Raw genomic sequence first — 8720 nt, forward strand, 5'->3', positions numbered from 1 at the left:
TAGATAGAGCACTGACCCTGGAGTCAGGAAGACCTGAGTTCAAGTGTGGTCTCCAATACTTAACAGCTCTGTGACCCTGGGCAAGTCACTTAACCCTAATTGCCTCAAAAAAAAAAAAACCAACCCACAATCCAGCAATAAAAAGAGCTACATGTTCAAAGATTTTCATTTCAGGATTATATGTAACTGTTAAAAGAAAAAAGTGAAATATATGTGTGTGGACATGTGTGTATATATGCATAGACATATACATACACGTTATATATATGTATATGTGTGTGTGTGCATAAAATTTCTGGAGAAAGACATTAGCAGCTAGGGGAAAGCAGTCTTAGCAACCTGGAAAAAGTAGTACTGAGAGCTATATTTTAAAGGAAACTAGGTATTCATATCATGAAATGAAGCTAAAGTGGTAGTGCATTCCCAGGCATGAAAGACAGTGTGTGCAAAGGTAAAGAGATGGAGATGGAATGTCATGTATGGGCCAGCACATAGGCCACTTTGGCTAAAACAAGAGTATTTACTATTTTGTTTTGGTTTTTTGTTTGTTTGTTTTTGTGGGGCAATGGGTATTAAATGACTTGCCCAGGGGTCACATAGCTAGTAAGTGTCAAGTGTCTAAGGCCATATTTGAACTCAGGTCCTCCTGAATCCAGGGCCAGTGCTTTATCCACTGAGCCACCTAGCTACCCCAAGAATATTTACTATTGAAGAGAAACAATCAGACACCTCTGTACTTCATGACTTGTTTCATAAACACAGTGCGGTCAAAGGTATGCACTGATTTATCACTTCCATAGAAGTCTTTATTCAATCATTCTAAGTATCTTATTTTTGGTTGTCTGTCAGAACTAGTGATTTAAGCAGTTAGTTCACATCTTTAGCTAGCTTACCTAACCCATAAATTTAATGCAAACATCAGTAGAGTACATAAGAGGAACTTGAAAGGAGGGAAATATTGGTTAAGATTTCAATTTAAGAGACTTCTGGGTCCTAAGACCAACATGTGAAAATATTTTAAATGACTAGCTGGGCCTAATTTTGGGGGGACTAAGCTGTGGATGACTACTTCGGGGACTTTGGACTATTTGGCTATCTGACTGCTGTTAATTTAATATAGACCATTTATAAAGTTCCACCACACTGCTCCACTCCCAAATTGATAAGCTAAAGATTAAGAAGCCTCTTAACTAAATAATCAAAGCAGAGTTTATTTATGAGATACTATTTAAAATTAAGAATACAGGGAAATGCAATGTACAACCTGACTGCATTGCGGTGCAGCTCTTTCCACTGCTCTCTTTCCCATCTGCTACGCAGAACTTCTTTAATACAATAAGGGCCTTAGCCGCTTCTTGCCTTAGGGCATTCAGGTCCTTTATTCTAACTTCGAGCCCCTTTCACTTTGTAAATTCCCCTGCTTCTAACTTTCCTCTCCTTACTGCCACTGCTGAACCCCTGTGTTTCTCTCTCACCGACCTTCTGTCTGTCTGCTCCGTCAGTCTGCCCTTCAGCCTCTCTTTTCTCTGCTCCTGGTCCTTTAGCCTTCTCCTGCATCCTTGTCTACATCCCGTCTCTAGTCTGCCCCGCTCCAGTCCTCCTCTCAATCTCCAACCTTTCTAATCTCGTCAGCCCCCCCTTGACCTCTTCTTGACCTCTGTCTCCTCCGTCCGAATCCCCTGCTGTCTAACTCCCAGGTCTATATATACCTTTTCTTCTCTCCACTCAAATCTCGGGGCTTCCTGCACCCCCACAGACCAGGCTAATCTGCCAGCCAGGGCTGCGGCTGGTGGGGGTGGGCGGGGTGCATTCCAGCCTCACGGGCCACAGCACAGGCTATCCAGGATCTTTCGGATAGCTCCGCTCAGGTCGGAGGGAGCTGGGGGCTTTTTTTCCCCAGCTGTCTGACCTGGTGTCTTGTACAGCCCATGGGGCTTTCCAGCTCAGCTGAAGCAAGGGGGAGGGGCACCAGCACCTCCCACACAGAAGAGACCCTGAGGGCCTAAGACTTTCTAATCTCAGCCTAAAGGTAGGGTCCCCAAATCAAAATAAATTTCCATAAACAAGATGGCAAACTAGACATTTAAACTAAAACAAATCCCAATACCAGAAAAAGAATTATGTACCAGATATAGAGTAAATGAAGTTGATGCCACAGGACAAAAAAGAGAGAACCTTGAGAAAAATCTTCATGAATTAACACCAGAAAATGTTGCTCCTTAATGCATTCACTCAACTAATTTCCTCTATCCCATCAGCCTTCATAGTCCTGGCAAGGATGCACAAACTAACCCCCAGACTTATAGCAGGGGTCCATATTGGGATTCCCCTTCTGTTGCAGAGAATTTTCTGGTATACTTTATCCTTGCCCTTTCAGCTCTATAATAAGTAGCAAACGTTGGTTCAGCCCAGGATAGGGGGACAGTAGTAATGCCTGTGGCAGTTCTCAGGCCCTTGCATAGGATAAGGGTGGGAGTACTTGCTAGGCTCTGCCATATTGGATTAAACAATTGGCTTTGGCAGCATGAGCACGTTGGCAATGGGCAGCAGAGTGAATAATTGTGTGGGTCCTAGTGTCACCAGGTAGCAGAGTGAACAATTCTACAGGCCCCAGCAACAGCAGAACTGACAGCAATATGGGCCTCAGCAAAGGGGGCACTTGTATGGACAGAGGCAAAGACAGGCCCAAGGTATACCTTTGTTTACTGTCATCCAGAATGGATGGAAACCCTACACATTGCTGCCAGTAGAGTACCCAATGGTCACTGGACGACTCATTCCCAAGAAGGGCATGGCTAAACAAGGGCTGGCATTATTGGGTAATGACTTGCTTTTTGGTAACAAGGGGAGATAAAACTGTTTACTCAGCCCCTACAAAAGGGGGAAAGTCCTTCAGAGGTCTCTAAAGGTACAAACTTTTGGTTACCTTTCCCCACCCCCATTGTTGGCCTCCCAAGGAGGGAGAGGTCCTGTCTGACTGGCCAGGGAGCATTAAGTGATATGAGGCAGTTCTTAGTATTGACACCAGGACAGACTACATACAAGAGGGTAATGATCTCTGAGCTATCTTACTACAGGTTACTCTGATTCACAATAAGGTCCCCTTCTGATTGGACCAAAAATATCTACATTATAGCCCTGAGGCTCCTGGAACTGCTGCTTCTCATTGTCACTTCTTTAAATCAGGAGACTTGTGAATGACAAAGATTTTGCATCCTCCATTTTTTTTTCCAAGTAAACCTTTAATCTCTCTGAGGGATAGACAGACCTTGGCATACCTTTAGGTGTACCACATGAGGCCATAGTTAGTGTGGACCTGCTCCTCATTGGTCCGTAGACCATACAGCTCACCCAAGGTTGGAGGCACCTATCAAGTAGTATGGAAGACAGTGTCACCCACCTTCCAGCCAGGAACATCTTTCATGATTATAGCCTCCTCCTCCAGGTTCTCTCTCAACATACACAGCTTCTTCTGATCCTCCTCTGCCTGCAACAGTAGCATCAATGCAATTCGGGCTTCCAAGTCTTTAATCAGCCAATGTCTCCATTCTCGGTTCCACTTCATCACACCCCCGTGGCCAAACAACAGTGTCCCACTGCCAATGGCAAACATGCTATAGCCCTATATTCCCCAGTGGGGTAGATTCCATTTGTAGTTGATGGGACCATAGCCCCCTGGCAGGGGCATGTCCTTTTTCACCTTGGAACCATCTTACCAGCCCAAGGCACTTCCATAGCAGACACCCTAGATGAAAGGATCTGGAAATAGCATCCCATCATCCATTATTAAGATTACTTAAGATTAAAACTCAGATCTTCCGAAGGGGGGGAGACAAAGCCTTGGATTTCTGGTCTTCATTCCTTCTATATTCAGTCAGCCACTTCTCCGAGGGCCCATTTACATTGCTTGATGGAGTTTGGCTGGATGTTTTTTGTTTGCTTTGTTTCTGTTTAAAAAAATTTTTTTGTTGTTTTCTGTTTTAGTTTTTTTTTTCTTTTTCTCTTCCTATGTTTGGCTTCTCACATCCTTGAGGGCAGGATTGTCCAGTAACAATCCTAAGGCCATTTAAATGGAGGAAGGTCTAAAAGACCTTGAGTATTTTGCCACCAGTGGATAGAAGGGTCAATCCTACTCAGGCTATGCTAGTTTTTTTTTTTTTCTTAAAAGGTACTGAAAACATCACTGAGTTTTATTTGGTTCAGGGGACTAAGACTTGGACCACTGCTGTAGCTTCTTAGTTGTCAAAGTATAAAACCCAATTCACAATAAGTCTTCAAACCTGAGTGGCAGACCAGCATGGCCAACACAGTGAGAGGGAAGTTGTGCTCATCTGAATCCATCTTGTATTTTTGTGGAGTATCCTTTATGTGCTATATGACTGAACAAACCACCTTTTATTAACTGTTAACAAGATACTTCATTTCCCAACTTGTAGCATTTTCTCTAACTGCCCCCCATGCCTGGAACAGTCTCCCTCCTCATCTCTGCCTCCTGCCTTCCCTGGATTCCTTCAAATCCAGCTAAAATGCTACCTTCAACAAGAAGGCTTTCCTCAGTCCTCTTAATGCCAGTGACTTCCTTCTGTTGCTTATCTCTAATTTATCTTGGATATATCTTGTTTGTATATGGTTGTTTGCCTACTGGCTTCCCTTTTAGACCATGAACACAGGGACAAGACTATCTTTTGCTTTTCTATTTGTCCCCAGCATTTAGCATAGTATATTGCACGTAGTAGGTATTCAATAAATATTTGTGGACTGACTGTTAGATGTCCTACAAGTGTCTCATTTCATAAGGTGGCAGCTAGTGGATAGAGCATTGGGCCTGAAGTCAGGAAAACCTAAGTTCAAATCTTGCTTCAGACACTTACTAGCTGTGTAACTTTGGTTAAATCACTAACCTTCTCTTTGCATAGTTTCCTCAACTATAAAATGGGGGTATTGCTAGTACCTACCTCCCAGAGGTGTTCTGAGCATCAAATAAGATCATATTTGTAAAGTGTTTAGCACAGTATCTGGTACATATTAGGCATGTTATAAATGCTAGCTATCATTATTATTATTATTATGATCCCAAACCTGAATCAGCAGACTGGTCTGAATGGAACCCAGCCTACAACCCTCTCAGGCAAAGAAAAAAAAATTACAATTTATAAAACCAATAGAGATAAACAAGGAAATCACATGATCTTTAAAGGAACCACAGAAAATAAACCAATATCAATATTACATATATATGCCTCAAATTTCAGATCTTCTAAATTTGTTTTAAGCTTTGCTTCCTTCAACATGGAACAACAATTTGATCAGTTAACCTCCTGCAGCTAAAACCTGTTTTCCATTATTCCTCAGTAGCACAGTGATCACAGACCTCTGCACAATCTTGCAGACTTCATTGTGCACTCCTGGAGTACACACAATGCAATAAGAACTAACGCGCGCGTGCGCGCGTGCACACACACACACACACACACACACATTATCTCAGTGACATCCCTTTCACCTATTTTTTCCCTGTTAATTGTTGTTTATAGAGCTGTCAACAGAACTGTCTAGAAGACAGGAAATGAATACTTTTTCTATAGAAGGCCAGAAAGCCACTACAGATCAGAGCACCATTTCTTTCCCAAGCAGCCACATCATTGGCAGATGAAACAGATGAAATCCATGCATTCACTCCGTTTTGAGGCTTACAAGTTCTATGAGAATTGAGGAAGGAGGAGAAAGAAGGAGAAGGAGGAGTGGGAGAGGAAGAAGAGCATGAAGATAGACAATAAGGAAGAAGAGGAGGAAGGGGAGGAGAAGGAGAAGAAGAGGAGGAGGAGGAAGAAGAGGAAGAAGAAGAGGAAGAAGAGGAAGAGGAAGAAGAAGAAGAGGAAGAGGAAGAAGAGGAAGAAGAAGAAGAAGAAGAAGAAGAAGAAGAAGAAGAAGAGGAAGAAGAGGAAGAGGAAGAAGAGGAAGAAGAAGAAGGAAAAGGAGGAGTTGAGAAGTAAAGGGGAAAAGTTAACCAGAAATTCAAGGTGAAGCTGCCAAAGATCTTCACATTAAAGTCAAATTTAGATCATTTGCGATGAAATGTACAAATATTTTTTTGACCTTAGAGAATATCTAGTACAAAAGCAACTACAGTACAGTGGATCAAATTTAAGACCTAGAGTCAGTTAAACTTGGGTTCAAGTCCCACTTCAGAAAATTACTTACTATATGGCCCAGGGAAAATAATTTAATTTTTCTAAGCCTCAATGTCCCCCTATAAAGATACCTATTTTACTATATATGATATATTATTAGTGGCTATGTTCATGTCCTACCCCTTCCACAAAATCTTTGAGAATTTTCTTCCCTCCCATGATATCTTTTACTTTTGAGGCATCTAAATGCTGCCATGGTGCACAGAACACTTGATCCTGGAGTCAGGAAGACTCAAATCCAGTCTTCCAGCTTACTAGCTGTGTGATCCCAGGCAAGCCCCTTAACTGATGTCTGCTTCAGTTTCTTCAACTGCAAAATGGGGATAATAACAGTAGCTACTTCACAAAGCTGTTGTGAGGATCGAATTAAGATAATATTTGTAATGTTCCTGGCACATAATCAACACAGTATTCCCTATTCACACAGTAGATGTAGTATTCCCTATTCTGCCATGCCTTCTGAACATATTGCCAATCATTTATGTGATAAACAATCCTATTTTGTCTTACATTATTGTCTTGTAGAGTAATTTAGCTTTCCCTGGATTTATACTTCTTCTCTCCCAATAAACTGTAAGCTTCATAAAGGTAGAAATCCCATCTTTCTTTTCTTTGTTTTTTCTCCTACTGTCCTACACACTAGTTTGTACAGAATAGGTGGGAAGACTGATCATTTACACCTCCTCCTACACAGTCACACATGTACATTGATAGGACATTAGACTTGGGTCAAGAAGATTTAGGTTCAAATTCTACCTTGAACTAGCTGCATGATCCTGAGCAAATGATTTAGCCTTTCTGGATCTCAGTTTCCTAATCTGTAAAATGAGGGAATTGGACTCAATGGTTCTATAGTTCCTTCCAACTCTAAATCTTTGATTCTATCTCTAATATGTGTACAGTAAAAATATTATAGTAGAATTATCTTCTGTTTTTTACCTTTCCTCTCAACATTCAATTCAATTCCACAGCTTTTCAATTTACAAATATTCTCTATCAGAACAGATAATTGAAGGTTGACTTAATTAAATTCCAGATTTTCGGGGGGCAGCTAGGTGGCACAGTGAATAAATTACTGGCCCTGGATCCAGGAGGACCTGAGTTCAAAGCCAGCCTCAGACACTTGACACTTACTAGCTGTGTGACCCTGGGTGAGTCACTTAACCCTCATTGCCCCACAAAAAAAAAAATCCAGATTTTGAGAGAAATTCATCGCTTTTACCATTATTTTTCTTTGACAAAATTCCACTGTGATTGAAAAGTTCAGCCAGCAAGGAGGAAATCTGACATAACATTTAGTGATTTAGTTTATATGTACCCTCTTCCAGAAGGTAGACAAAGAAGTATCACAAAACTGGGAGCTTTAGATGGTACTGTACATAGGAGATGATCCCAGAAGCTTATTAGAAACACTATTAGAGTGCTATGAGAAGGAGTGGAAGATGGTGCGTGGTAGGATATTATAGGAAAATAAAATTGAATAATTACCTTGGCACTTGATAGATGACTAAAGTAGCCAGAGTATTTAAGGAAAGAGAACAGAGTGAACAGAGTTGGTATATTTTGAGAAACTTGGTCACTGTAATTCTGTAGTTCACAAAGAGAGACTATATATAAGATTGTAGCAAAGGAAGAAGCCAGGTGAGATTTGCAAGTGTGACTGGGCAGCACAATTGTGGATAAGGCTGGTTTGGAGATTTTGTATCGGTCCTTCGATGTACAATTGTACTCTTTGGTAATCGCCCTCTCTCTGGGAACCACAGTCAGGAGACTTGTGGTGTGCGTGTTCCCAGAGTATCATGTTTTTCTGTGGCTATACCTTTTACTGGCCTGAGCATAGCATCTTTTTATCTAGAGGTTGAAGTATTATAAAAGATAAGGCCAGGGTCAGCAGAAGCCACATTCCTGAGAATACTCTCTGAGTCACTCCCTCTCACCAAAGAGTGTGCCTATGCCAAAGATTGCAGGAATCTAGCAGTCAGAGGTCTTAGGACCAGGATATCTTCAAACAAGTGAACTGAGAACAGATTTTTACTTAGGCAAGGATTTCTCTATATCATATATACATACATACACACATATACACATATATACATATCTATATACACACATTCAGACACATTTATTTTTAAAGAAAAAAATTTAAAATAATAAATTTCACTTGTATATACATATACATACATACATTCATACAATAGTACTTCATCACAACCATATGCCACAATGTGTTGAACCTCAGTTGATAAACATCCCTCAATTTCCAATTCTTTGCCACCACAAAAAGAGCGGCTATCAATATTTCTGTACATATGGGTCCTTTTCCTTTTTCTTTGATCTCTTTGTAATGTAAGGGCTAAAATTCTAGCTATACCGTCTAAAATATCTAATGAGTGGTCGCCAATAAATTATAAGCTTTAGCAAGAGTTAGGCTTTTTAGCATTTATTAAGGAGAATCTGTAAAGAGAGAGAAAAAGGCCTAGATTCATCTATCTATTAAAGGGAGAGATAATTCCTCACTCCCTTCTCCAC

General features: G+C 40.9%; 1 pseudogene; it reads right to left on the bottom strand.

Moving 5' to 3' along the window:
* Positions 1-3280: 3280 nt before the first annotated feature.
* LOC122752664 lies at positions 3281-4341 on the bottom strand (annotated as a pseudogene).
* Between the last annotated feature and the right edge of the window lie 4379 nt (positions 4342-8720).

This window comes from Dromiciops gliroides, chromosome 1 (genome assembly GCF_019393635.1).
Source record: "Dromiciops gliroides isolate mDroGli1 chromosome 1, mDroGli1.pri, whole genome shotgun sequence".
Classification (NCBI taxonomy): domain Eukaryota; kingdom Metazoa; phylum Chordata; class Mammalia; order Microbiotheria; family Microbiotheriidae; genus Dromiciops; species Dromiciops gliroides.